Source organism: Geotrypetes seraphini, chromosome 12 (genome assembly GCF_902459505.1).
Source record: "Geotrypetes seraphini chromosome 12, aGeoSer1.1, whole genome shotgun sequence".
Taxonomy (NCBI): Eukaryota; Metazoa; Chordata; class Amphibia; order Gymnophiona; family Dermophiidae; genus Geotrypetes; species Geotrypetes seraphini.
In genome coordinates, this window is record NC_047095.1 from 63,788,061 (window position 1) to 63,803,684 (window position 15,624).

General features: G+C 44.1%; 1 protein-coding gene across 2 annotated transcripts in view; it reads left to right on the top strand.

Annotated features, from left to right (window-relative positions):
• The first annotated feature begins 9,809 nt into the window (after positions 1-9,809).
• SPATA6 (spermatogenesis associated 6) overlaps positions 9,810-15,624 on the top strand; it is a 71,413-nt gene continuing 65,598 nt past the window's right edge. The window contains exon 1 of one of the 2 annotated variants that reach the window (XM_033916868.1): positions 9,810-9,924. The gene's annotated coding sequence lies outside the window, so the exon portion shown is untranslated. The remainder of the gene's footprint in view (positions 9,925-15,624) is intronic. The other variant, XM_033916869.1, reaches the window with a different exon arrangement.

Consider the following 15,624-nt stretch of genomic DNA (forward strand, 5'->3'; position numbering starts at 1 on the left):
ACGGAACTGAATCCAGGGGTGGGGATGAGGTGGGGGGGACGGTTGCATGCGAGCTTCCACCTCCTCCTCCTCCCCCACCCCTTCCCATGTAACCGCCAGTCAATGAAGGGCTGCTGCGCCTCGGGGGCTGAGGGCGTGTGGCGGGGCCGTGGCATGAGCCGTTTTAATTGTCAGTTTGCGCGTGCGGCCATCCTCGCGCTCGGTCCACCGTGTGCGTGGGATGCCTCTGCCCTTGGGGTCGCTCGGTGGCAATGCCTTCTCCCTCCGCGCCAGTCCCTCCCCTCTGACCCCCCCTCCCCCCCGCTGCCGCAGCATTCTGTGGGAGCTCTCTTGGCGATCCTCCAGTAAGGGCTTGTGGAGGCGATAGGCTGTCTGCGGTCCCGGCTTGTGGAGTGGATCCTGGTGACGTATTAAGCGCGCATGCGCACTCTCGCCAGCACAGCGCGACAGAAAAGGGATCAGGGAACATGCAGCGCAAGTGCACATGCGCGGCTAGCATTTTATTATTTAAGATACAACAGATAGAATACAATACAGTATTTATATGATATTTTTGCTTGAAATTTTTGTGGGAAGGGTGGGTGGGGAGAGAATAAATTTTTGTATTTACGATGACAATAGAAAGAAATTCAAATGATGTGTAAAAGTTTTAAATGATGTAATATTGTGTACTTGTAAGATGAAAAATGAATAAAGAATTTGAAGAAAAAAAATAATAATAAAGATATTTGATCATATGTTAGGAAAGGGGGGGATAAGAGTTTATGATTTGTATCATTGCTGATTATTAAGTGATGTATTTATTGTTAATTTGTTTGAACATTTGTCACACTTATTCTAAGTTTGAAAATGAATAAAGAATTAAAAAAATAATAATGATAATAATAATTGGGTTTTAATCAGTCTCAATATGTCATAGTATTAGGTTTACCCTCTTTTTATTTCATCCCACCTAAATCAAAAATGACATTAGACTTTTAAAATTTTTAATATTGTAAACCGTCCAGATACACGTGATGGTCGGTATATCAAGCCATGAATAAACTTGAAACATATCTACCACAAGTGAACAACATAGTCAAGAAATGTTTCATTCAACTTAAGCAGCTAAGACCTACGTGGTCGTGGTTTGAACTGTCTCATTTTGCTATATTAACTCAATAAATCATAACATTGTATCTTGATTATTGTAATTTCTTGTATGTTGGAATTACGGCTAACTTGTGTAGAACAGATTGCAGTTAGTAATGACGATGGCTGCTCGTCTTATTTTTGGCACAAATTGATTGCCAAATGTTTATAAAAGCTGTTTATATATAACATTAAACCGTGTCCATATAAGAAAACAGCATTTAGACTTCAACCAATAATTAGTGCATACAAGTTTTTATCCAACATTTTTATAAAGTCTTCAGAATGTGCCTTCCACCAGCCAATTGATTCCTGGCTGAGACATTTTTTAGCAAGTTAGAAACATAGAAACATAGAAAAATGACAGCAGAAAAGGGCCAAAGCCCATCAAGTCTGCCCACTCCAGTGACCCTTCCCCCATGAGTTTGCTCACCAACCTCCTGCCCTTACCTCATTAGAGATCCCACATGAATATCCCATTTATTTTTGAAATCTGCCACGCTGTTGGCCTCAATCACCTGCTGTGGGAGTTCATTCCAATGATCGACCACCCTCTCAGTGAAGAAATACTTTCTGGAGTCCCCATGAAATTTCCCTCCCCTGATTTTCAGCGGATGCCCTCTGGTGGACGAAGGTCCCATAAGACGGAAGATATCCTCTTCCACCTCGATACGACCCGTGATATATTTAAATCATCATCATCAGACTTGTTTTAATAACGCGTTTTTTTGTGATTGCACATAAAGTGCAATAAATAATCATTTAAATTTTTTTTTTCAAATTCATTCAAGTTCTAGTATTCAAATCATTGTACTTAGCTTATTCTAACAAGCTTTTCTGATCCTAAAGCGTCGGATAGGGACCTGTCAGTTCCGACATGTTTCGCCAACGGCTTTATCAAGAAGAAGTCCCCTATGGCATAAAACACCATTATTGGTTAAAATCTAAATGCTGTTTTCTTATATGGACACGTCTTATTTTTTGGACATCTAGGTTTGAGCATGTGATCCCACTTCTTAGAGAGATTCATTGGCTCCTGATTCAAGAGGGAATACATTTTTTTTTTAAATTTCTTGCTTTTGTTTTCAAAGTTTTTCATGGGACCATTCCTGGTAAACTGGTCTTATAGCTATATTTCTTTCCTGGTACACTTGATCGCAGAATTTCCTGGAAATTTGATTTAATGCGTCCTTCCTTTAAAGCTGTTTTTCAAGAAAATTCTAGAGAATAATCTTTTTCTTATGAAGCTACAGTTATTTGGAATTCTATCCTGCCTAAGCTTAGAATTATTGATTCTTCTGTTCTGTTTTGAGGTATCCTTATCTTATTTTGGCAGATCGTTGTCCTAAATTAGTTCTATTTTTTATTGTGCTGCGTTGTAATTTAGCTAACGTGTCTCTGTTAAATTGTAAACCACTTTGGTTCCTAATTCTAGGGCCGAATGTGGCATATAAGTGCAGCAAATAGAATAGAATAAAATAGGAGAAACCCTTCTTTATCTAGAAAATCCAAAGGTAGAAACAAGGCATGAGTCAATATCCTATTGGAGCTACTAGAGGTCTCTACCATCTAAGCTAGGCAGAATTTTAGAGGTGCCCGATTTTCTGATTCAATTCAATTCACCGATTCAGTTCGGTGAATCAATTCGTTGTCCGAGAAAATCGGACTCACCGATTCAGCGACCCCCCACCACACTGAGACCTGACATACCTCCGAGACCTCCTGAAGCAGCAGCAGTAGCGGTGCTCTGAATGGGCTGCATTGCGGCCTTCCCCGCTGAGGTCTTCCTTCTGCTGCATCACTGATGACATCATCGGTGACATGCGGAGAGAAGCCCTGCGGAGCAGGCGGTGAAGCAATCCATTCAAAGTGCTGCTGCTCCTTTAGGAGGCCTCAAAGGTATATCAGTTTCACATTGGGAGGGTTAGTGGGGGTGCTGCTGCACAGGGAGATGGGAGAGAGGGATAGAAAGCTTCTGCACATGAGTGGGAGGGGAGGAAAGATACTGCACAGGGGGGGGAGAAAGGAGAGAGGAAGAACTGGAGCAGAGGAGAGGAAGGGAGAGATGAAACAAAGAGATAGAAAGGGGTGAGAGGGAGAAATCCTACATATGGTGGAGGGAAGAGAGGCATGCATGGAGAAGAGAGAAGAAAAAATGTTGGACATAGGGTGGAGGGAGGGAGAGATGGTGCATGGAGAGAGAGAAAGAAATGTTGACACATGATAATGGAGGGGAGGAAGGGAAAGAAGCTGCATGGAGGGAAATAGGTTTGACCCAAGGCACAAGGCAGGGGGAGAGAGAGAGAGATAGAAACAAATGTTGGATATGACAGTGGAAATTACAATATGTCAAATTTGAAATGTGGATCCTGAAATCCAGACCCTTAGACCCGCCCCCCCAGTACCTGCCCAGTTCTACCCATCCCTGCCCCATTATGCCCATGTCACGCCGTCACTTCCTAGGTGCAGGTCTGGGAAGTGATGTTAGAGGAAGAGCCAGCACTGGCACGAGCAGCAGATTGGGGTTGCTGCTCGCGCCGCAAATGTTACAGAGGTTCGAGGGAAGGGGTGGGCGAGCGCGCACGGTAGTGGGGGGAGGGGCAGGGAAAGAGCAGGGAGATGGCGAGGAGGACAGACGCCTGCGCCCCAACAAAGACGGCGCCTAGGCCAGCCCCCCCTTACTACGCCACTGCTTCTAGGCACCAATTACAGAATCGGGCGCATTTGTGGCTGTGGGGGAAAATGCTTAACGCGCAGGGGTCTCTCTCGAGCCTTCGAGACTCCTAAAGCACTTACGCAAAGGCTCTTTCTGCTGCATTGTGTCCTAGTTCAGAATTCATTTCACTTCATCTAAATTCAGTGGCGATCTGTCACTCAACGGGAGAATTACAGCCATGAGTTGGAATTACTTTCCCAGTTTTATGCTGCTGAGCCCATCACTTTAAATCATTCTTTAAAGAGTTGCTGATAGATAAGCGTGGTGAGAGGAGAGCCCAAAACAGTTCAAAATAGGAAGAAAGAAGCTACTTAGAGACACAGGGCACTGCAAAAAACCAACCAACCAACCCTCTGAAGGACAAAATGAACTAGAGAAAAGAGGTAGTGGCCCTTTAAGAAGAAGGAGGATGCAGAACAGGAAGCTACTGATCAGTGCAGTCTCAGGAAGTAATGTATCAAAGATGGAGTGGCAGTATAGTACTCCAGGTGTTGAATTGAGGTTGGAGGCGGTGTGGGGAGGCTGGGGTTGACGCATGAGGTCACTATCAATACAGGATCCTTGAGGCCTAACTTTCCCTTCAAAGAGTTTAAACTCTTGAGAATGTTATAATGTAGAGTTGCCAGATTTTCTGATCGGAAAATCCGGAACCCCCTAGACCCGCCCACCCCCCAGGCCCGCCTAGTTCCACCCATCCCCGCCCTGTAATGCCCTAATCCCACTCCCGCCCTAGCCCCGCCCCATGCTCCGCGCATGCACGGATGCCAAACGATGACGTCACGCGCGGACTTCCTTCCTGCCCGACGCGAATTGAGGAGGCTTTTCGAAACCCGGACAAGCATTTCGGGCCCCTGGCCATGTCCTCAAAAGAAGGACATATCCAGGGTAATCCAGACACCTGGTAACCCTATTATAATGCCCTTGTATCACTCCATGGTGCAACCGCACCTTGGCTATTGTGTGCAATTTTTTTCACTACATCTCGAAAAAGATATCGCGGAATTAGAAAAGACATAATTAAACCGATAAAAGGGATGGGATGACTTGAGGAAAGGTTAAAGAGGCTGAGGGGAGATATGAGAGATGTCTATAAAATGCTGAGTAATGTGAAAATGGTACATATGAATCGCTTATTTACTCTTTCCAAAAATACGAGGCCTAGGGGGCCATGCAATGAAGCTACTAAATGGTACATTTAACAGAAATTGGAGAAAACATTTCTTCACTCAGGCCCGGATTCTCTAAATGGGACACGTTTTTTTAGGTGCCGATAGGCACCAAATTCAGTCAAAACCACCACTGAAATGACGGCGACTAAAAAGTTGGTGCTGGAATTGTGTCTCCATAGGCGCTTTAGGCCGCCTAATGCCACTGTGGGTGTGGCTAACGCCAGAAGTGGCGTTAAGCGGCCTAAAGCTCCTCTGGAGGTGCAATTCACATTATAGGTAGGCGCTGGAAATGTAGGCCAGGAAAACCCTGACTGATATTTCCGGTGCCTACCTTTGCCGTAGGCACAATCGCAATTGAGATTGAGAGGGCATAGAATGAGGTTAAGAGGTGATAGGCTGAGGAGTAATCTAAGGAAACAATTCTTTACAGAAAGGGTGGCCGATGTGTGGAATAGTCTCCCGGTAGAGGTGGTGGAGACAAAGACTGTGTCTGAGTTCAAGAAAACGAGGGACAGGGCTGTGGGATCCCTTAGGAAGAGGAGGAGATAGTGGATGCTGCAGATGGGCCATTTGGCCTTTATCTGCCATCATGTTACAATGTTTCTATAACTATAAAGTTCTATGACATCACAATGCAGGTGTAAAGAGCCTTAGCCAATAGGGAGCGCAGAAGATAGTGGATGTTGCAGATGGGCCATTTGGCCTTTATCTGCCATCATGTTTCTATTGTTGCGGCAGCGTGAACAGAAATGGGTGTTCAAATTAAAATCAAGCATTCCCACAGGGCTAAATGCCAAAATTGAATGGCGTGCCTTTTTTTGAACTTTTTCTTTGTTGATATACACCCCCTTAATAATGATTGGTTAAACCTGAGATGTAGCCTTCTTTTTAAACCCTGCCCACAACGCCGAGCCGCCATTCTGTTTTAGAGAATCTATGGAGCGGTAGCTAAATTACATGTAAGTAACTATATGTTATTCCTTTTGAAAAATACTAAGACAAATGGAAGAATACTTACATGTGTATTTGTATTTCATTTTTAGAGACTTCCCCTGATGCAGCATATTTGTAGCGAAACAGGGCCTGTCGGGAGTCTTAAGAGAGAAATTTTCCACGTTTGAAAGAAGATTAACGTGGTAATCCTAAGCAAACTATCTGGATTCTTGCCTCACCTGGAGAATAGTGACCCTAAGAGATAAGTTTTTTTGTGGACTCTAAATATTAGTCTCTTTAGTTAGCAGTATGTAGTGGAGTTTTTTGACCAGGGATGTTTTCTCCTATGCTGCTTTAAGTTGAGTACGGCAGACATAGTGACCTCTCTAAGAGGAAACTGAGATCTTTTCTCCATATAACTACATATCCTTATCTCTTGTTTGTACTTCTCCATAGTAGTGGGTATTTATTGGAATATATTTTTGTGGTGTGTCTATGTTTCTATAACCATAAAGTTCTATGACATCACAATGCAGGTATTAAGAGCCTTAGCCTATAGGAAGAGGAGATGCAAATGTTAAGAGCCGTTGCCAATAGGGAGAGGAGGAGATAGTGGATGCTGCAGATGGGCCATTTGGCCTTCATCTGCTGTCATTTTTCTCTTTCTAGCTTTTACCTTAAAAAATGTACAAAAACCAAAGTGAGGCAACGTAGTCTGGTAATCTTAGTTTGATTATTGCAGCAAACCCAGTGGTCAAGAACTGCTTCCAGGTTTTGCCACACCAACAACGGAAGCTTGAATATTTACTTCTTAGTGTGGTGCTTAAAACAGAATGTGAAACCACGGTGCCCTGATTTATTTCTCGGTATATAACCTTGAGCAAATGAATTGACCTTCCAGTGCTCAGACTTAGATTGGAAGCTAATAGAGAGAGAGGCCTTGGAGCGGTGTGATTTATCTTGCAAACACCAATGGCTTCACTGCATATAAATAATATCGTATTTGTCTTCTATTTTGCTCACTTTCTTTGCTCTAATTTAGTTCTTTGACTCCTAGTTTTTTTATTTGATTATAAGGCTCTGATGCCTTAATCTGGATAATTACATTGTAATATTTTTTTTTCCATGTGCACTTACTGAGCTGTTTAACTCTTTTCAGGTGCATTGCTTTTGATACATGTGTAGATCTATTTTTTAGATAGAATGTAGACATCGGATTTGATAAGTCTAGGTTGACACATGTACTATTCCAGGACACTTCTCCCTCAATATTCACGGGGGTTAGGGGTAGAGCCGGTTCGCAAATGTTGAAAATTCGCGAATAACTTTTTGGCCGGCTCTGACCCACCCCTACCTTCCCCCCAGCATCCTGGACCTTACCTGGTGGTCTAGTGAGCTTTCGGGGCAGGAGCGATCTTCCTACGCTCCTGCCCCGTGCAGATCACTGAGCAAAATGGTTGCAGGAAGTTCTCGAAGTCTCTCCCGTGTTACCGATTTCCCCGGGGCCTGTTTGAAAACAAAAAAAGTCGGAGACGTCTGTTGTTTCTTCAGCGGGCCCCCCTGAAATGTTTGGGTCCTAGGCACGTGCCTACTGGGCCTACCCGTTAATCCGACCATGGGCCCAGATTCTCAAACTTTAATGCCGTCGCGAAACTGTTTTCCAACGGTTTAGCTTGCAGGCATTTTAACGGCGGATTATAAAAATGGCTTATCTCTGTCTTTAGCGAGGTTTCTAGCAGTCTCTGACACTGACATGCAAATGGGTTCTTCATCATTAACATGAGCACTCCAGTGGAATCTTTAAAATTGTTGAGCCAATCTCCAAGACTGGCGTTGGCTTTTGGCTACAAAAATCAGCGACTGGTCCGGGGAGGGGGAGGGGGTTTCGGTACAGTGACAGCACTGTTTAAAACCCCAGTATGGCAGTAGTGGAGACTGCTAGAAAGTCAACTGACATCCCCCCCCCCCAGCAGCAAGAGAGATGCCCACTCTCTCCCGCCACAAACAACACCCCCTGCAGCGACCAGCCCCCCCAGCAGCATGAGAGATGCCCACTCTCTCCTGCCACAAAGAACACCCCCCCTGCAACGACCAGCCTCAGGAGAGATGCCACTCTCTCCCACCACAAACAACACCCCCTGCAGCGACCAGCCCCCCCCCCCAGCAGCAGGAGAGATGCCCACTCTCTCCCACCACAAACAACACCCCCCCTGCAGTGGCCAGCCCCCCCAGCAGCAAGAGAGATGCCCATTCTCTCCTGCAACAAAGAACACCCCCCCCTTGCAACGACCCCCCCCCCCAGCCTCAGGAGAGATGTCCACTCTCTCCCACTACAAACAATACACCCCGTGCAGTGGCCAGCCCCCCCCCAGCAGCAAGTGAGATGCCACTCTCTCCCACCACAAACAACACCCCCCTGCAGCGACCAGCCCCCCCAGCAGCAGGAGAGATGCCCACTCTCTCACGCCACAAATCAGAATGCATTTTCTTAAAGAATCTAGGCCTAAGTGTACAGCCCTCAATGGAGACTGCCCCAACTTTGTTGACTGGACTGAGAACTTTTCAGCAGCCCTTCCTAAATTCCGTAAGTCAAACATGAGGAGCAGCTTTGTTTTTTTGAACCCCCCCCCTGAGGAAGCCAATTCAGTTGTGTGAAACGGAGCCTTCTGGGCTTATGAAAGATAAGTGCTCTTTTCTTCTGATTCTGCACCTCTAAATTCACATTTATTTGTAAAGTTTTCACGAGTGAATATTCACCAAAGACGTATTTTTTTCAAATTATCTAAAAAAATGGAGAGGATTTTTTTTGAGAACCTAAGATCGATTCTGGTCCCGTCCAATGCAGTTTGATCCCATATACATTATTGGCTCTTCAAACAACAGCTGAGGTCTCCCTTTTTCTCTCTTTCATAGATGTGAAAAATATCTGTGAAACCTAAGTCTGCTTCCAGTGCTAAATATATGGTTGACGTGGGCAATTTCAGTAGCACTTTAGCTTTTTTGGATCCTACTTCTTCTCATTGCATGTTTTATTATTTTTTACCTCCCACCCATCCTTCCTTTGCCCCTTCCCATTCTTCCTTTCCTCATTGCATTATCTCTTCTGTATGATGTTGTTAGAGGGACACATTTTTAACCAAGTGTGGGACAGATGGACACAGCGGACAAATTACTTAATATATAATTCCTCCTCCTCCTTTCCTCATTACTTTTCAGATAATATTCATTAGGAAACAACTTTGCACTTTCCAGTCCCTTGGTGAGTGACAGAGAGACTCATATTACTCATGAGACTTACCTTAACCTCAAAATGTTTGAGTTTGGCAATGCATACACACCTATATTGGCAATAAAGTTATTGGGATCGGAATCCCTGCCTCAAGTTAAATTAATTGTAATATACCATTGACGTGCACTTGGCCGATTTACAATGCCAAAAAATGAAAGGTTAAAATAAATTTTTTGTAGGGGGGGAAATGTGAACATTAAATAGACAAATTACAAATACGAATATGAGCTTGAGGGGAAAGGGGGGAGGGGAAAAGTTAATAATTACATCATTAAAAACAAATTAATTAAAGGAAAGGGGGGAGGATAAAACACCAGGAATGGGGATCGCTTCTTAAAAGCGGTTCGTGTTTATTTTGCTGAGATTCATCTTTTTCATGGCCACTTCCTTCTCTCTCTCTCCTACTCTGCCCTCAAGCCAGTGACAGGGGGCCCTGGAAACTCCTATTTCGCACCTCCTCCTTCCTACCCACTCTGTAATGAACAGGAAAGACAGCCCCTCACTCTTGCTTGCAATGAAGAATGCTCCACCCAGATGATGCAGTGAGCAGTTCTCTCCTCCCTGCTTTGGTCATGCACCGACTACTAGCTTAGTTTCACTTGTACACACATTGGATTCCTTGTCACTTTGCAGAAGGATTATTCTTGGCCAAACTACTTTGAACAGATCTCATCAGCAGATATCAGGTACTGACTGGTGCTCGTTATGTAGGAATGCTCAAGTATGTGCCATCTTGCTTCTTGCACACAGATCTCTTTTATTTTGACTTTTATTTTCTCTTTCTTCCCCTCAATCTTTCTTTCTTGGTGTCTGGTATCTGGGGAAGCCTAAGGTGGTAGCCATAGGAACATGTCAACAATTCAAGATGGCTGCCTGGTTAGGGCATTATCAAGCCAGCTAGTTGCCTAGCAACTGTAAACAATGTGGGCAGTGGTTCGTGCAGGTTTGATTTTATCATCTGAATGGTCTCCTGTGAGATTGCTTTTGAAGCCTTGATCTTATCACTGGCAACATTTCTCCCTCCCTCACCTCACTGATTTGTCTTTCACTTTACTGGGATCTAAACTAAACTAAACCTTAGGTTTGTATACCGCGCCATCTCCACAAGCGTAGAGCTCGGCACGGTTTACAGGGTTAGATTGAAAAGGAGCTACAATGAAGGGTTATAGGAAAGGAGCTAGGAAGATAAAGAGGGACAGGGTACCAAAGAGCGGGAGGTGTTAGATTTTTGAAAAGAGCCAAGTTTTCAGGTGTTTGCGGAAGGATTGGAGGGAACTTGAAACTCTGAGCGGGGATGTGAGGTTGTTCCAGAGTTCTGTGGTTCTAAAGGGGAGGGATGTTCCTAGTTTTCCTACGCGGGATATACCTTTTGTAGAGGGGAATGATAGTTTCAGTTTTTGGGAGGATCTAGTGGAATTAGGGTTAGAGGAGTTCCAGAAGAGTGGGATAACGGGAGGGAGGATGCCTCACTTGAGAGGGAGAATGTCCAAAGAAAAACAGGTTGCCACGTTCTCTTCCCTAGAAATGACAATGCATGCGTAGGATTGCCAAATAGTAAATTTCAAATAAATGACTTTTTTTTTTTTTCTATTGAGGAATGCAAGAAGATTAAAGATTTCACCTTTGAAAATATTATGGTGCTCTTGAAATAATTGGCACCTTCTTATTTGATTGACAGAAATAGATTAAAGAAAGAAAGCAAACTTTGAATTTAGAGAGATTTGCCAGAGGAGGGACAGCATGGGATAAAGGTGTCATTGCTTCTCATTTCTTTTCTCTGATTTGAAATGTCTGGTATTGCTCTAGGCTATTACTGTTTCTCTGTGTCTCCTGTTATCTCAACTTACTTGCAACTGTTTTGTCTAGAAGTTTGCTGCTGTCCCCCTGTTGGCTTTAGTTAACTGTTTTCCTTCCCTGTTGGGTGTTTTTTTTTTTTCTATACCACTGGATTAAACATCAGGTCCTAGCAGCTGGGTACTAGCAAACTCCTTATTATGCCCAGAGAGGGGTAATTAGAATTGTGCTTGGCGTGTGAAATGTTGGTGCTTATTCATCTGATTCCCTTTTCTTAAATTGCTTTGCTCACTCTTATTAGTGGTCCTGTCCCTGTGGGATCCCTCTATCCCTGTCCCATTCCGGCAAGCTCTCTCCTCATCTGCCTCAGCCTCGAACACTTTAAAATCCTAACTGTGTGAGGTGTGTGAATTAAGGCAGAGCTTGCAGGAACGGGACAGGGACAGAACTCGGGACGGTTCAGGGGTACTGAGATCTTGCGGGGACTGGGACAAATTTGTCCCTGTGCCATTCTCTATTTCAGACTTGAAATTTTGTCTTTCCCTTAGCACAGATATAGGGTCTGCGACTGGAGCTAGAATAGAGAGTGGAAAACACCCTCCAAGGATTCAAGACAAAGTTAGACAAGTTTCTGCTGAACAGGAACGTGCGCTGACGGGGCTAGTCTCAGTTAGACTAGACCAGAGGGCCGCTGCGTGAGCGGACCGCTGGGCAAGATGGACCACTGGTCTGACTCAGCACTGGCAGTTCTTATGTTCTTAAGTTTCCAAGTTTTATTAAAATTTGATTTTCTGGGTGATAAGAGCATATAATTTGTACCATTGATGATTATTAAGTGATATATTTATTGTTAATTTGTTTGGACATATTGTCACACTTATTGTAAGTCTGAAAATGAATAAAGAATTAAAAAAAAAATTTTTTTTTTGATTTTCCGCTTATCCAATTTCTAAACGCCCTACAGGTAAATATATAGTAAAAACTAAAATCAGGGGACATGGACAATATGACAAACTGACATACTGGTACAGAGCGGTTTACAAAGGAAGAGACTACATACAGACAGTGATATGACAAAAAGCATTTAGAAATACGTCAGCATGGGAATCGAATCAGACAAATTTATCAAAAAGGGAAGAGGGAGAGAACTACATGTCGAATAGGATAGAGAGACGGGAAAGGGTAGCACAATTGGACGGGGCCCTTCTGTAAGAAAGAGTCAAAGTACGAGTAATATTCATTATTAAGATTAGATTAAGGCCCCCCCCCTTTTACCAAACCGCGCTAGCGTTTTTTAGTGCTGGGAGCTGCGCTGAATGCCGCACGCTGCTCCCGACACTCATAGGAACTCTATGAACGTTAGAAGCAGCTAAATCTAGGGTTCGTCTTATGGTCAGGTGCATCTTATGGAGCGAAAATATATCCCTTTTCTCTAAATACTCCTTGAGTTGCAGAACTGTACTACAACTTATCAGAGGAACTCTGTGAACTTCTTGTTGTAAAAAGGCTCTTATGCCCATATTTGCTATAAGAGCGGTAGAAGTAACAACTCTGGGCTCATACAGAAGATAAGGAGTATTTCTTGGACTCTTGGATAAGTACAGCTTTTTTCACCCTAAACCAAAAAGGAGAGGGTGTGTGTATGAAAAGCAGGACCTTCAGAGAGAGCTGTGCCTTGGATTTGGAAGGAAAAAGCAAGCTTCTCAGAAGCTCTCTCTCTCTTGGGCAACTCTAGAGTGGATGAATCCTGGCACCTATCCTAATCCTCAGTAAGCCCAAACTTGGCTGGCCGTGACTGGTAGTGAACTTTGTAACCAGCAGTGACCTGTAGACTAAAGAGTCCAGTAAGGGACTAGAGTGCTCAAACATGTCCAGCTATGACCAGTAGAGATTGGAGTGACCAGAGAGTCCAGGAAGGGTCCAGAGTGCTCAAACTTGACCGACCAAGTGACCGACCAAGAGACTGCCAGAGAATTCGAGAGGAACCATACAAGATTGTCCATACAAGATTGGGCGCGACATTCACTTGGCCTACATTTTTCATGTAGGGGGAGGTAAGGACCTCCACAAATGGGGACAAATGGGGAGCTTCTTACCATCTCCTTGGTTCTGAGCACCTTAAATCAGTTTAAGGGATCATAATCATGAGTGTCCCTTTTTGTTTTAAGAACCTAAGAATAGCCTTACTGGGTCAGACCAATGGTCCATCAAGCCCAGTAGCTCGTTTTCACGGTGGCCAATCCAGGTCCCTAGTACATGGCCAAAACACAAGGAATAGCAACATTCCAGCATCTCAAAGAATAGCAAGATTCCGGAACCCCAAAGAGAACAACATTCCAGAGCTGAGATTGTGATGTCATAATGCCTCAGTCCACAGTGCCTCAGAGCCAACCTCATCAGTGATGATAGAATGGCTTGATTGTCTTATACTTGGCTCACGTAAAAACATAAGAACAGCCATACTGGGTCAGACCAATGGTCCATCAAGCCCAGTAGCCTGGTCTCATGGTGGCCAATCCAGGTCACGAGTAGCAATAATCTATGCAATCCAGGGCAAGAAGTGGCTTCCCCCATGTCTTTCTCAATAACAGACTATGGACTTTTCCTCCAGGAAATTGTCCAAACTTTTCTTAAAACCAGCTACGCTCTGGCAATGCATTCCAGAACTTAACTATTCTCTGAGTGAAAAAAAAAAAATTTCCTCCTATTGGTTTTAAAAGTATTTTCCAGTAACTCCATCGAGTGACCCCTAGTCTTTGTCATTTTTGACGGAGTGAAAAATCGATCCACTTGTACCCGTTCTACTCCACTCAGGATTTTATAGACTTCAATCATATCTCCCCCCCTCAGCCGTCTCTTTTCCAAGCTGAAGAGCCCTAACCGTTTTAGTCTTTCCTCATACGAGAGGAGTTCCATCCCCTTTGGTCGCTATGAGTATTGCCTTTTTAGGACACTTTTTGGCTGAAACATCACCCAGCAGTGTGAACGGGGATCCGCAAACTTGGATTCAGACATCATATCGAAAATGCCCCTCTACAAGTCCTTAGATAAACACCAAGACGATACACTATCAACTGGAGAGGCTGCTTTAGAAATATTGACAGCTTTTTTTCTTTTTTTTAAGCAACATATGTAGTGTGAGATTACAAAGGACCTCTGACAAAGAAATGTATTGAAATAAAAAGGCAAACCTTAATTGAACAAAAGCAATATAACTGCCTGTAATTGAATCGTCAGACACAAATGTTATTCGCCTGACATTCAGTATTTCTGTTCTGTCTTTTCTAATTATCTTTATTAAAGTCTGAAGCTAACAAAGGGAAAAAGCTTTAAAATTAGAAATGGTTTGTTACATTAGGTGACATTTACTGCTCTAATACCCTTTTTTTTTCCTTATTAGACCTTGATGTTTAATCATTGTTTTTCTTCCTTCCCCCTCCAGGGGACTACTCCCCAACCGGAAACTTCTGCAGTCTCCCTCATTAACACATGCATAATGCATTTGGAATAATGCAGAAGCAGGTTACAATCAGGTTCTGAGAACTGGGTCAATGATATAATGGACTGAGATGCATTTCCTAAAAATTAAAGAAAAAAAAAAAAAAAAAAATAATCACATTGGCTTTTGAATGTGTAAGTCGCTCCCCTGTTTATTTTCATAATGGGACTTTCAGGAACCATGTCAGGTTAGTATTGGCGTTTGCATTTCCTTACAGAGTGAAGCGGCTGACATGGGTGGACAGCTTGATTACATTTTAATCAAGATTCGGCAGTGTGGGCTTGGGGGAGGAAATTGGATTGATGAGATCCTTGAATTTGAAAACAGCCTATAATTTTTAACTTGGAGGATTTATGCTCCTGCCTCTTTCTTTTTCCTACCAGGTTTTGATCATGCCCTCTATTCTGCTCTTTGAGAGCTACTTAAATAACTTATTATCTTCTGGGGTCCAAGTAGAGCAAACAGCAGGGAACTGTATCCAAATACACATTGGGGTGGGGGTGGGGGGCAGTGGCATAGTGAGAGTCAGGGTCAGATGAAAGCGTAGGCCCAGTAGGCACGGGCCTAGGTTCTGAAATGGTCAGGGGGGCCTGCCGCCAGAACCACCCTCCCTATACTGCTGCTTTCTTTAACTAGAGAGAAGGCTTCCGATGCAGCTGCAGACTTTGAGTGGAAAAACCACTGCACGCAGCAAGGGAGCTGGACAGCAGCTAAACACTCGCCGGAGGGAGGCACAGAAGAAATGCTACTGCTGCACTGGAAGTGGGGAGGGGGGAGAAATGCTTCTGCTGCACAGGGAAGGGAGGAAGAGAAATGCTGCTGCTACTGCACGCAATTGGGGAGAGAGAGGGAAGGAGGGAGAAGGAAAAGGGAGAGGAGCAAGAGATGCCAACTCTGTGGGAGGGAGGGAAAGAAGGAAGGAAAGGAGATACCAGATCATGGAGGGGGAGGGAGAGATGCCAGGGCATGGGGGAAGGAAAGGAGTCAGATGTCAGAACAGGGGAAGGGAAGGAGGGAGGGAGGGAAAGAAAGGAAGGTGAGGAGATGCCAGATAATGGAGGAGGAGGGGGAGTTCGAAGGAGAGATGCCTGGG